We start from the raw sequence: 15,247 nt of genomic DNA, 5'->3' as shown, positions 1-15,247 counted from the left end.
TCCAAAATACAGGGGGACAGCAAGAAAACAAAGCAAGAAATGTCACAAGATGCTGCGGAGATGCTCGCGCGGCAACATAACCATGTGAACTAAACAAGACCACTCAGCTAGGCATCTCAGTGCTGGCAATGGCAGACACATTGGGAGATGGCATCTCCTAGGCTTGCTGGCTCATAGCTCAAATCTCGGCTCGCTTCTTAAAGCAAAAAATTGCTCATGTGCCAGCTCGTATCTCGGGAAAACCTTTAAGTTGGTTCACTCATAAGTCAAGGTTTGACCACATATGTGTATACAGTCGACCCCCACCTATTCATGGTTTGGGACTCGCAGCTTCACCTATTCGTAGATTTTTCTGTGGAACTTATCCCCAAATTATTCATGAAAAATTTGGTAACTTGTATATTTTTTCGTCGAGAAATATTCATTCATTACTGTATTTTCATGTTATTTTCATGACTAAACACATTTTTTATGATAAAAAAATTATTTACTAATTTTCAAATATTAATATTAATCAAAACACAGCAAAATATTGATAAAATGTATTTGTTTTGTGCATATTAAGTATTTAGGTAATGGACAGTATTTAAATCTACTTGTGAATTTCCAGTGTTTCCCTTAAGTACTGCAAAAAGAAAATGGGACTGCTCAATAATGTATGAGCAAAAATGATGTTCCTGGAGATACAGGTAACTTGAATAGTTTTCACACTTAGCTGTAAGCCATATAGTTTTAAGGGTAGTGTTGTAAGATGACTTTGAAATGATATTAAAGTGTTTTAGATGCTAGTTTAAGGTATATTTGATGTAAGATGATTTAAGGTATACATTTGTGTTTGAATTATTAAAACAGCCAGTTATAAGCGTTTTTAGAGAGGGTTTCGATACTTGCGGATTTTCGGTATTCAGGGGTGGGTGTGGTACACATCCCCCGTGAATGCCAGGAGATGACTGTATATATATATATATGTATATATAAAATCATGAAGCTACAAATGTCATTTAATATGCAATTCACGCTACTTCGGGAATATCCCCAGTAAGGAAAGGATTGGTACCGCCGGGTCTCTATCTCTCAACACAGTACCTTCCAACGACTCCATTCGATGGTCAAACCATTCAGCCACCAAGAGAGGTATAAGTTAATGCCATATCTGCCGTACTTATTTACCCATCAAGAGAGGGGGAAACTGTACTTGGCTTTGGCATTAACCCACCTCCACCATGATAGCTCATTGGTACGTTGGGAACATGCAGCTCTTATTATGAAATTTTTATCAAACAGTGATTTATGTACAATCATGAACCTACAAATGTCGTTTGATATCCAATTCACGCTACTTCGGGAATACCCCTGATGTGGAATTATCACCGAATGGGAATTTTTTAAGTGATAAATGGATTGGTACCACAAGGTCTCGATTCCTCGACACAGTACCTTCCAACGACTCCAATCGACGGCCAAACCATTGAGCCACCAAGAGAGGTATAAGTTAATGCCAAATCTGCCGTACTTACTTACCAGTCGACAGCAGGGAAATTGTACTTGGCCTAGGTATTGACCAAAAAAATTATTTACTAATTTTCGAATATTAATAATATAAACAGCAAAATATCAATACTAAAATGCTAAATTAAAATCTCACGAAATCATAACACAGCTTACCAGTGTGCATAAACACCTCAGTTCAACCTCTCTCTCTCTCTCAAGGGTAATGTAAGATGTACAGTCATACTCCGAACTTACATGAGGTTAGGTTCCAGAACCCAGTCTCAAAAATGCTAATATCCTTATTTCTAGAGTTTAAACACTAAATATGACCCTAATCATGCTTCCAAAGTATTCAGATACCTTTTAAAGGAAATTAAAGTTACTGTAATTTAATTTCAATGTGAGCTTAATACATCATCCTTAAAAAAAAAAAAGAAATAAATGGTTGACGTAAAAATACACGAGTGTGAAGATTACGCACCTTTCCAGCCGATCTATGTTTAGAAGTCTTCTTAACCTCGTTTTTGAGAACTACTTTATTCTAGTACGTCTCTTTCTCTTTGTTCTGAAATGATTTTTCAAGAACAAACAGTGTTTTTTATTTGGACTAATACACCTCTTAGTTATGTGTCTGTTTTAGAACGTAATGTTTGCCACACTAGCGCATATTTACAGTTCGTACACGGCACAGGTAAAATCAGATCAATTTAAAATTATCTACTGTACAGGTATAGACGTACAGAGAAATAGTAATAAGTTGTAAAATATGTGAGCACTAACTACGAAGAGAGAGAGAGAGAGAGAGAGAGAGAGAGAGAGAGAGAGAGAGAGAGAGAGAGAGAGAGAGAGAGAGAGAGAGAGAGAAATTGTTGTCCTTATGTTACGAGTGAAATTATTTATGAATTATTATGGAAAGACATAAATAAAAAGAGAAATAAAAAACAAAAAGCCTTTTATGCGTTTTTACCTATTATTATTATTATTATTATTATTATTACTATTACTATCATTATTTTATTTATATATCCATATTTCTATTTCTATTTCAGAAATCCTTTAAAAAACGAGAGAGAGAGAGAGAGAGAGAGAGAGAGAGAGAGAGAGAGAGAGAGAGAGAGAGAGAGAGAGAGAGAGAGAGAGAGAGAGAGAGAGAGAGAGCACTTAGGTACTTCTCTCATATTTTCGCATTTAGAAACGTTTGTAGCCCATATGAGCAAAAATAAAAATAAAAATTTTATTTTTTCCCAAAGATATAAATAAAAAATAAAAAGATAACAAAAAATAAAAAGATAAAAAATAAAAATGTGGATAAATTATTTATATTTTTATTTTTAAGACTTCTTTTTATTTGAAGAAAAGGCTGAGCTTTTTTCCCTTTGCTACCCTTTCTCCTCACCAGTTCTCTTTTCCTCTCGGATATGTGAAAACACATTCTAACGGCATAAATGAAAATAAAAATAAAAATATAAAAAGTATAAAATAGAAATAAAAATATTGAAAAAATAAAATTAATAAAAATATAGGTTTTTATTTTTATTTTTTATATTTTATTTTATTGTGTTGTAGGAAGAGGTCTCTATAATTGTTTGGTTTTCTTAATGACACAAATTACATTTTGTTCCAAATGCAAGACTTTGAAAAGTAGTAAAAACAAGTGAAAAATGTTCACAAACTGTGATGTGAAAAATGGTTAAAAATAAAAATAAAACAAAAAATCTTTAGGGAAACACTGGAGTGCTGCGAGGTAGTGGTCGCCGACATGCTTGCCATCTATATCTATATTTTTATTTTTATTTATATCTATATTTTTTAGATATAAAGATAAATAAAAAAAATATATAAATAAAAATAGAATGCACATGGACCTTTGAGCAATTTCTGTGAATTAAGAACCCGGTGCTCTTCAAGGAAAAAGATGGCCTAAAAGAATGACGAAACATTCAAGAATTTATATCTATATTTTTATTTTTATTTTTTATTATTTTTTTCTAATACACAAATAACTTTTTTTCTTATGCCTTTGCTTTTGAAATGAAATTTCCTAAGGATTCCCTTCCCAAAGCTGACATCCCAAGAACGGACAAAACCGCAATCTGCGGGAAATGAGAGAGAGAGAGAGAGAGAGAGAGAGAGAGAGAGAGAGAGAGAGAGAGAGAGAGAGAGAGAGAGAGAGAGAGAGAGAGAGGCTTTTTAAATTAATCATTATTTACCTTTATTGGTTTTTTTTATTTTTTAGTAATAAGTTGTAAAACATGTGAGCACTAACTACGAACGAGAGAGAGAGAGAGAGAGAGAGAGAGAGAGAGAGAGAGAGAGAGAGAGAGAGAGAGAGAGAGAGAGAGAGAGGAGATTTTTAAATTAATCATTATTTACCTTTATTGGTTTTTATTTTTATTTTTATTTTTTATTTTTTAGTAATGTTGTAAAATATGTGAGCACTAACTACAAGAGAGAGAGAGAGAGAGAGAGAGAGAGAGAGAGAGAGAGAGAGAGAGAGAGAGAGAGAGATTATTACATAGGAATCCTCTGACACGCTAACGGCAACATTCCCCCTTCCTGTCATATTAATTTGACATATTTGACAGCTTTGCCCTTGAGCTTCTCTTCAATTAATTGTTTATTTAAAATACTTATCACATCGTAGTGTAAATTTTGTAATTACAGTTATATTATTATTATTATTATTATTATTATTATTATTATTATTATAGTGGACCTCCATATCTGCAGGGGATAGTTACCAGACCGCACCCTCCGCGAACAGTTAAAATCCGCAAATAGTTAACAACCACTTCTAAAAATTCTTATAACTGCCTATCTCGAAAGTTCAAATACCAACTGTATACTTAAAATATCATCCTACATCAAACATACCTTAAATTATTATCTTATTACTGTATTAATATTTGAAATTATATTATTTATATCATTTCAAAGTCATCTTAAACATTAGTACCCTTAAAAATATATACATACATGTTTCTACGCTTCCAGCCACAACAGAAAGATAGACTGAGTTACCACTAATCTATACTCAGCCAGCACAAGCAAAGAGAGAGAGAGAGAGAGAGAGAGAGAGAGAGAATCTCTTTAATCTCTCGAGGAAAGTTAATCCATTTCTCTTTAGGCAACTGACAACAAAAAATTTTGTTTTTGTTGTCTGTCTTCCACAGATGTACCTTTACATTTTTAAAACACTATGAACTAAGTATCTATTAATCTAGCTATCTATTTATTTCTCACATTCTACCCTTTGGAGAGAGAGAGAGAGAGAGCGAATTTTTCAATATACATACCCTTCGTAGTGTTGGCAAAATATATTTGACAGGTTCACCCTCCCCCCATGAGCTCCAAGACTCAGGAAAAAAAAATTGGGGTGAGATTTGTTTGTTTAAATTTTTTCGTTTACTTACTATAGAAATGCATAAATGTTGTAATGACAGTATAATAATAATAATAATAATAATAATAATAATAATAATAATAATAATAATAATAATATTATTTTATCATTGTTATTATTACTATTATTATTATTATTATTTGAAAATTAGTACTTATTAGGTAAATAATCTATTTATCATACAAAACAAATAAGCATACCATAAAAATTCTCTCATCTAAGAGAGAGAGAGAGAGAGAGAGAGAGAGAGAGAGAGAGAGAGAGAGAGAGATTGTTAAGTATACCAGACCACTGAGCTGATTAACAGCTCTCATAGGGCTGGCTCGAAGGATCAGATTTATTTTACGTGGCTAAGAACCAATTGGTTACCTAGCAACGGGACCTACAGCTTATTGTGGAATCCGAACCACATTGTAACGACAAATGAATTTCTATCAGCAGAAATAATTTTCTCTAATTCTTTATTGGCTGGTCGGGAGAGAGAGAGAGAGAGAGAGAGAGAGAGAGAGAGAGAGAGAGAGAGAGAGAGAGAGAGAGAGAGAGAGAGAGAGAAACATTGTATTATTTCATCTTATTACATATTTAATCTTACATTATTATTATTATTATTATTATTTGAAAATTACTGAATCATTATTTTATCATAAAAATTTAGTCATGAAAATAACATCAAAATACACTAATTAGTGAATATATCTCAACAAAAAAGTCAGAGAGAGAGAGAGAGAGAGAGAGAGAGAGAGAGAGAGAGAGAGAGAGAGAGAGAGAGAGAGAGAGAGAGAGAGAGAGAGATTTTTCAGCACATCCAGCAACATTGAACACCCAACCCTTGCTGTCAGGTTACTTGATATATTTGACAGGTTTACCCTCCCCCATAAGCTCCAAGACTCAGGAAAAAAGATTGGGGTGAAATTTGTTTAAATTTTTTCATTTACTTACTACAGAAATGCATAAATGTTGTAATTACAGTATATTATTATTATTATTATTATTATTATTATCACAATGAAAATGCATCTAGATTGACACATTATTATTTCTCACTAAAAATCCACCAAATTAGCTGAAAATCGCCTATATGATGTAGACTGGTGTAAAAAATTGATTTTTGAGACTATTAAGCAAGTTTGAAGTGAATTTCAATGAGTAATATTAATTTGAAATCTTTAAAAGCTTCATACAAGTTTATTCACTACAAGTTTATTCACTGGATGGTATAGACTAAACTTTCTACAGATGTTCAACTAATAAAATACTTTCAGAATAATAAAGTAACTTTAATATTACTCTAAAAACAAGAAAATTAGGTTTTATTATTACTGGTTCAAAAAGTCCCTTGTAGATCTCATGTTCTTCATGAACCTGGCAGGCCAGCTCATGAAAATTTTCAAAAATTCAAGAATCGTGTAAAACATTTTAAAATTAAGTTAGAAGACTGAGTATTTGACCAGTAGCTTTGCTAAACGAGATGAATATGTTTAAAATCTTAAAAAGATTGTTCAAGTTTTTCTATAATTACTTTTAAGTTTTAAGTTTGAGCACACTGTAACTATTATTATCCATAAATGCCCTTTGAAACAATGGGAAATGTGTGAATCTAGATGCAATGAGTGTGCGGTTATACACATTAAGCTCAAATAACATAGGGAACTTCGTAAAATGTTTTAGCTTGACTTTTATTAAGCAAAAACTATAGATTTGGATAATTTAACTGAAATTCCTGAATGTAGTCACTGGTGTTCTTCATAGTAATGCTTTTGGCCAAGTGTTATTTATGCTGTATAAGCAAAATATGAGGTTTAGCATTGAAGGCAAGATCATTGCTCACACTGATGATGCTAATCTATCTGTACCAATTCCATCTCCTTAGTGTAGATCTCATGCTGCTGAGTCACTTAACAGAGTTTTAGTTAAAATTAGTCAAAACTCAAAGTATGCTTATTATTAGATCAAGAAAACAGGATCTACCCCCACCTCATCTTTTTATTAACATTGCTTCTTTTACTAATTGCAACTCATTTAGAATTTGTGTTTTTCTTGACTGAAATTCATTTTTGTGAAAAATATAGTTTAACTCTCATCAGTTGCTTAAAAAATGTTTTTTAAGATACTTGTCTATCCTAGGGAAATGTTTTCATTCTTTTATTCTTCAATCTTATGAATATCGCTCCCCTGTTTGCATCTTAACTTACTGGGTAAAAACTTGAGCTATATTTCATTTCTTATCACAGACCTAACTTTACTTGGCACTGTAGTTTAATTAGGTCATCTTGGATGTTTTATGACATTTTTGTCTTTCTCCTCCTATAAAGTTTTCAGAGACTAGACTGCGGCATTAAGTAGAATAGTAGATATTCAGTTACTTCCAACAGCCTTGCATTTTCTTCTATAAGATTCAGTACCACACAGTTATCTATAAGTTTTATTCCAGTTATAACCAAATTATGGTTTGGCCCTCCTAATTATATACAGTAGCTGAATTGTTGGAACTACAGAATTTCAAACTTGTTGCATTTATTTTTTTTGAGCAAGCTTACATGGGTTTCATTTAACGGATTGTTTTTTATTTGGTTTTTAATATTGGCCTTACTTAGTTATGTAGTTTATTCTTATGTATATTATATTCATTACTTCTCATTTTCCTTTATTTGCTTGGTTGCTTTCCCTGTTGGGGGGCTTTGGCTTGTAGCATTTTGCCTTCCCTGATTCTATAAAAAATAAGCAATGCTGTATAGGCCAGTTAGATATAATAGTACAGTGCCAGTGCTGCAAGACATCATTTATAAAAATCTGGACATATTAATTAAGACTACAGTACATGTGAAAATAAGACATTTTAAACCTTACAGAATAAAGAACAATTTTTATGAAAATCTTATATTTAAAATCAATACAGGAATCTAAGACAACTGTGTTATCAGATTTATAATTAAGTTACAGGGTATCAAAAACAACATACTGTAGTAGGCTTTTAGAGTTCTGCAATCAAAAACATTTTAATGCATTTAGTGAGTCTTGGGTTACAATGGCATTTGCCATATACCAATAAAAATTTAATTAAAAACTAAGAAAGTGTAAGGGATCAAGTTTTGACGAAATGCTAATTGGGTTGCTGGAGTTAATGTGTTAAGGAAGATTACAGCTATGAATTTCAAATTGCATGGATTGGTATTGTTTACATTTAGAAATGCATACATATGCTTGCTTATTGAGAAATATATCAAAGTTTGAAGTCACAAGCAGGAACTTGAGAGTGACTGAAGGTCGGGGGAGTACAGTACACTGTATACATACGTATTTGAATAAAAAAAATTACCAAAAACACTTAACATATCCTATCCTACACTTCCCTTAACCTAACCTAACCTAACCTAAGGCATCGTGCCCCAGCTTCCAGTTATGCCCAGATTATGGTATGGCACACCTAATTATTAGCTGAATTGTTGGGACTACAGAATTTCAAAACTAGGCATAAATGTGTGGTTTTTTAACAAGCTCACTTAGGTCTCATTTCACTGTTTACAGTACAGTAATTAGTTTTCCAATTGGTTTTTCTTTGTATTATAGTTTCTAGTTTATTCTTTACTACTTCTTTTCCTTTCTCTGCTGGCTTCCTTTCCCTGTTGGAGGCTTTGGCATGTAGAATTTAGCCTTTCCAGATATCATAAAAAATATACAATATAGGCCTATTGGATATCAAAGTACAGTGCCACTGTTTCAAAAAGACACATTTATGTAAAAAAATTAAACACAAGTAATAAGGCCTGGATGTGAAAATGAGACCTTTTAAAAATAACGGTCTTTTATGAAAATCTTATATTCAAAATCAATACAGGAGTCTACTTCAGCTGTTATCAGATTTATACCTTAAATACTTTGAAATAAGGAGAATTTTTCTATTTTAATGTTGACACTGATAAAACCAAGTTATTTATACAGTAGTTTGCATCCATTAGCAATCTAATAAGTGAGATGCAGACTACTAATTTTAGTCTTCACACATTGAAATAGGACTTTGGAAGTGATGTATTATCCTTTCCTTCAAGAATTATTTTCAAAAGTACAAACTTTTAGGCTGTCAGAGTCATGAAATTAAAAAAAAATGTGACTAGTAAAGTTGTTTATTATATTTCAGGGAGTTCACAGATATATAAATGCAAAAAAAAAAAAAAATTTTACACAAGGAACTGAAGCTATATGCAAACAATTTACTAAACAAAAATTTTACTTATACTTTATACTTTTCTTACAAAATTAGGTAGTAGGCTCAGCTAATGATTGCCATGTTAAGTGAATAGGCAAGTAGGTAATAACTTATGTGGCTAAAATGGGGTTCTGGCCTAAACCAAGACAGTGGAAGCTCAGTAGGAAATTAAAAATTACCAAATGATAAAAGTGAAGCTAAGCCTAACTTATGGTGTTTGCATTCCTAATTTGGGAAAATTGTTTTGTGGACTGTCCTTCAACATCCACATTTTACTGATTTTGGTACACATTTCATTTTGTTTACTGAATCTTGGGTTTTACTGACTTTTGCCATATACAGATAGATTCAATTAAAATTTAAAGTGTACAGGGTCGAGTTTTGAAGAAATGCAATTTGGGTTGCTAGATTTAATGTGTTAAGGAAGATTACTGCCATGAATTTCAAACTGCATAGACACATACAGTTCATAAAAAGAAATATATACATGTGCATACTCTGGAACCTCATAGCATAGTCTAAGCTACTCTAGTTTCACTAGGTATAGTACTGTTAAAGATGGAGTGTAGTTACGGTTAGGTTAAGTTTTTTGGTAAAAAACTTAACCTTAGCTACACTTCAACATATCAGTGTTTAAATCCCTCGCAGAAACTGGGGAGTGACTGCATACTGGGGGAGTATAAGTATTTGTTTGAGTAAAGTTTGCCAAAACACTTAACCTAACCTTCACTAAACTTCAATATATTAGAGTTCTATGTCCCTGGCAGAAACTGGGGAGTGACTGCTGACTGGGGTAGTATAAGTGTATGAGTAAAGTTTGCCAAAACACTTAACCTAACCTTAACTAAACTTCAAATATATATTAGAGTTTGAAGTCCCAGGCAAAAACTGGGGAGTGTCTGCAGACTGGGAGAGTATAAGTATGTGTTTGAATAAAGATTGCCAAAAAAACTTAACCTAACCTTAACTACACTATATCTTTAACAGTACCTAGGGAATCTAGAGTATCCTAGGCTATGCTGTGAGGTTTCAGAGCCTAGACCACCTTAGTTGGTCGACACCAGAACCTAACCTAATGTAGGTCATCTGCCCCGACTTGGAAGGTGTGTGGGTTTCCCCTCCCTTGTTTTATATATATTCTCAATATTTTGGTCAATTCCAAGATAACCCTGGCCTGCAAGAAACACTGAACAAGTTCAAAGTTATTCCTTGAAACTGAGCAAATAGCCATAAATTCTTTGCTATTACAGAACTCCAAAAACCCACATGTTGTTTTCAATACCCTGTAACTTAGCCTAGGTCACTGAAAATCATAAAATGTGGATGTTGAAGGGCTGTGCTCAAAATATTTTCCCAAAGTTAGGAAGGAAAACATCAAAGTTAGGCCTAGATTCTCTTTTGTCATTTGTTAACTCTTGACTGCCTACTGAACTTACACTGTGTTTGGGTTTAGGCTAGGATGCTATCTTAGGTGCATTCTATTATGACTAATTTGCCCATACTCTTAATACACCAATCATTAGCTGAATCTACTGCCTTATTTTATAAAAAAAAAAAAAAACAAACATTAAGTATAGTCTAAGTTAAATAATTTTTTAGGAAATTATTTGCAAATAACTTACGTTGTTCAGTATTCTCCTTGTGCAAAAAGATCAGCTTCACAATTCATGTATTTAGATACAACCAGCTTCACAACTGTGTGAATCTCGATGCAGTGTCAATTTAGATCAGTCAATCTAGATGCAGACCAGTGTGTATCGAGAGTTGTTTGTCTAAGAAGATGCATAGTTATTCCAAGAGCGTGAATATGGAGTCATAGTTGTTCGTGAACGCTGTGTAAACAGATCCAATTCTGATTATTATTATTATTATTATTATTTGGCAGTAGACCCTCTTTTAAACAGGTTTTATTGAATATTATTGCTGCTTCAGCTGCATTTATTTTGTAGAAGACTTTTTCTATTTTCCTTATTGCGGACTTCTCTTCATTGGAGGTGCGTGCTAACAGCTCGCCTATATTTGTCATTTCATGGGGGAAAAGTCAAAAATCTGGATTCTGCTTTTTATATATTCTATAAAGTTAGAATATTATGACATACAGTTGCTAAACGCTTGTTGCCGCAATGTTTCGACAGACTCTTCTGTCATTCTCCAGCGAGAGCTAGTAGAGGACTAGCAGGTTGCATAGGTCCTTCCAAATTTATACACAGGCTTCAGCGGGGGTCGTGGACAGCGAATTTTGATTGGTTGCAGTCGGCGAACTTCAAGCCAAATTTCTGCGGCAAAGCTCAATCCTGACAGATCTTCGCAACCTGGGAATATCACTCCTTCCAGCGTTCCCATTGGCCTGCTGTTGCGTGATGTCATGCCGACTGACATCATCGGTAGTTTGGCTGCTATTGGGTGGAGGATGAATGATGTCATTATTTACTCTCTCTCGTAGTTGGGTGGTTGTCTCGAAGGGAGATGTCCCTGATGAGCGAGGCGCCCTTCAATACAACCCCCCGACTACGAGAGAAAGAGTAAATAATGACATCATTCATCCTCCACCAAATAGCAGCCAAACTACTGATGATGTCAGTCGGCATGACATCACGCAACGGCAGGCCAATGGGAACGCTGGAATGAGTGATATTCCCAGGTTGCGAAGATCTGTCAAGATCGAGCTTTGCCGCAGAAATTTGGCTTGAAGTTCACCAACTGCAACCAATCGAAATTTGCCGTCCACAACCCCCCGCTGAAGCCCATGTATAAATTCGGAAGGACCTATGCAACCTGCCAGTCCTCTACTAGCTCCCACTGAAGAATGACAGAAGAGTCTGTCGAAACGTCACGGCAACAAGCCCTTAATAATATTCTAACTGTATAGAATATATAAAAAGCAGAATCCAGATTTTTTACTTTTCCCCCCATGAAATAACAAATATAGGCGAGCTGCTAGCACGCACCTCCAATGAAGAGAATTCCGCAATAACGAAAATATAAAAAGTCTTCGACAAAATAAATGCAGCTGAAGCAGCAATAAAATTCAATAAAACTATATTATTAATTATTATTATTATATTATTATTATTATTATTATTATTATTATTATTATTTGAAAATTAGTAAATCATTATTTTATCATAAAAAATGTATTTTGTCATAAAAAAATATCAAAATACAATAATTAGTGAATATTTCTCTATGAAAAAGTCTGTGAATTGCTGCATTTCTGCAAATAATTTATAGATATGTTCCAAAGAAATTCCCGCAAATCCTGAGAACACGAAAATGAGGGTTTACTGTAATCTTATTAATTTTTGAAAATTAGTACTTATTACATATTAGATAAATCATTTATTTATCATACAAATGAACATATGTATACATGTGTTAATGGCCTCAGGTTCTGAAGACCATCTTTTATTGGAGTATCTGTTTCAAGAACAGAATCAATCATCTTACTTCTTTAAGATGTCTGTGGTTGCTGTGGCTCTTCCTTGGGTCATCAGATCCCTTCTCCTTTGTCAAACTTCTCTCACTAAACCTATCCTTACACAAAGGCCTACTGGAATGAGACTCTGATATACAAAACTAGACTTTACAGACAAATTTAACGAAAGTGGCTCAGCAACAGCTACTGTCATGAAATGGGGTGATTCACGCCCCCTATCAATGGAAAACATAACTAGAGGAAGAACTGTTTCACAAACAAGCATAGTCATTATTCTATGCCAAGCAATACTAGTGAGTAACACCCTGGTCCTCAAGCAAAGTAATAAGGTCATATTTATACAAGACCAAAATGGGCAGTCATATACAATCGCCGCAAATAGAAATCGGACCTACTTGGCAACTGGTAGCATAAACATGGTTATCATCAAGGAAATAAATAAAACAAACATAACAGAGAATAGTAGCACCTATTTTAATATTTAGTCATATTCCCCTTGGCTTTAAGAACAAGTTTGAGTCGTTTAGGCATGCTGTCAGCCAGTTTCTGGAAGTATTGCAAAGACATTTCATTCACCCAGATTGTGGTGATTTCTTGTTGCAGGCGCATGAGGGATGACGTGTTGCACGACTGAAGCTTCTTTTTCATGACATTCCACCCATTTTCGATTGGGTTGAGGTCAGGACTGCTACCAGGCCACTGTAAGACCTCAATATTGCGATCAGTGAGCCACTTGGTAACTTTCTTGGCCTTATGACATGGAGCACCATCGTGCATGAAGACAGTGCAGCCGTGAGTCTCATATGAAGGCAGGAGGTGATCTTCAAGAACTTGAATGTAGCAGTCAGAATTCACTGTAACATTTTTTGGGAGGAAGTGCAATCCTCCACTACCTCTTAAACCACTGAAACATCCCCAAATCATGACAGATTCTGGGTGCTTGAAGGTGGCAACTGTGTAGGCAGGGTCGAATCTGCTGACTGAAGATGGCCGTCTTACTGTGGTAGAACGGCCCTGAATACACTGGAATGGTGATTCATCTGACCACATGACCTTCCTCCAGTCATCAGCTGTCCAGTGGATGTATTTCTTGGCGAAATTCAGTCGAGCTTTCTTCATACGATCTGTCAGAAGAGGTTTGCGTGCAGCACGGCGGATGGGCAGCTGGAGGTCCTTCTGGAGATGGTGTTGGATGCAGCAGATTGATACATCTTTTAAGAGGATTGGGTGACTTGTTTTTAGCTGAGAAGCTGTAAGACAAGGGTTTTTATGTAGTTCTCTCACAAGATGATGATCAGTGGCCTTGGAAGTCTTCCGCGGGCATCCAGGATAAGGTTTTCTTGGGGGAACGACGTTGGGTGGTAGGTCACGAGCGGCAGCCAGCAGCAACATTACGGCTGACTTTGCTCGGCCAGTACATCTACAGATTTCTTTAATAGGCACTTTTTCTTGCCTCCAGGCTAATATGCGAGCCTTCTCCTCCTTATTCATGTGTGCATGACCCATATTTAGGGAATATATAAAGAATTAAAAGGCAAGAAGTGCTCCAGTCCAAATACTGGGATCTTGGGGGCAGAGCAAATCAAAACGATAACCTTTCCCTTTGCTGTCTGGGTCAGCACTGAGTCCTGAGGCACACACCTCCCACACACACTGGCACAGGAGAGTTGCCAGATATCACCAGCCAACTCTAGCTCAAACCATAGGGCGGGAAATGCAAATAGATTTCGGACATCTAAACAGTGGATTCTTATGGGTTAGGTCCGATTTCTATTTGCGGTAGCGGTAGTATGTAAGAGTAAAAAAACCACTTCGTAATATTCGTCCTCCCAGGATGATGTTCGAATTCCCGTAGAAAGAAATATATCATTATATTAAAACCTGAAATAGTGTTGTGAATCTACATACATACATGTTCAAACAAAAAATGTACAAATGGGAAAATTCATTATGTAGACATCGTTCAGTTTCACTGCTTTTCAACCTGCGGTTTTCCTTCTAAGGTCTGGAAAATATATAAATGTCACTGGCCAATTTTACTTACTTTTCTATGGCTGTAAATAATGTATCTTCATAGTGGCGGTCTTAACACAATTCACCACTAACCAAATATACCCAGATCTCTTAATGCAAACAATTGCAAGAGTCTATCCCCCGGATAATATACAGAGGGAGATCGCACACATACACATGCACATACCCCACCAGAACCTGGGCACTTCCAGTGCATCGGTTCAACGTTCTATCAAGCTGTTTCCATGTGCTCAGACCATGATCAAATAGTTCTCTGCATCCGACTGAGCAAACTCCAATGTCAGCACAAATGCACCTGCCACGAAGAGCCACTGACAGGTCAACACATAGTTCTCACTGTTGCCCAACTAGAACCAAGACTTAATACAAGTACCATAAAAATTTTCTCATCTCAGTAAGAGAGAGAGAGAGAGAGAGAGAGAATTATTATTCTTATTATTTAAGGTTATTTAATTTACACATAAAAGCTTGAAAACTTATAAATATGAAAAATTAAACACACACTTTTGCAGCATTTCTCAGGATTCGCGAATGTTCACGTGTCTGTGAAAAACTCATGTATGACAATTATTTAGGTTCCAATGAAAAGTTCATGTGTCTGTGAATTCGCGCGACTCAAATAGTGCAAGTTCGGGGTATTACTACTTGAAATTATATTACTTGTAAAGTGTTTTTGGAT

At 34.8% G+C, this 15,247-nt stretch overlaps 1 protein-coding gene across 4 annotated transcripts in view; it reads right to left on the bottom strand.

Annotated features, from left to right (window-relative positions):
• The window catches only part of LOC136849218 (uncharacterized), a 760,295-nt gene that overhangs the window by 45,553 nt on the left and 699,495 nt on the right, over nucleotides 1-15,247 (bottom strand). The gene's annotated exons all lie outside the window — the stretch shown is intronic.

Source organism: Macrobrachium rosenbergii, chromosome 2, assembly GCF_040412425.1.
Source record: "Macrobrachium rosenbergii isolate ZJJX-2024 chromosome 2, ASM4041242v1, whole genome shotgun sequence".
NCBI classification, from domain to species: domain Eukaryota; kingdom Metazoa; phylum Arthropoda; class Malacostraca; order Decapoda; family Palaemonidae; genus Macrobrachium; species Macrobrachium rosenbergii.
The sequence above is the reverse complement of the archived record's forward strand: the minus strand, read 5'-3'. Positions and strand labels throughout refer to the sequence as shown.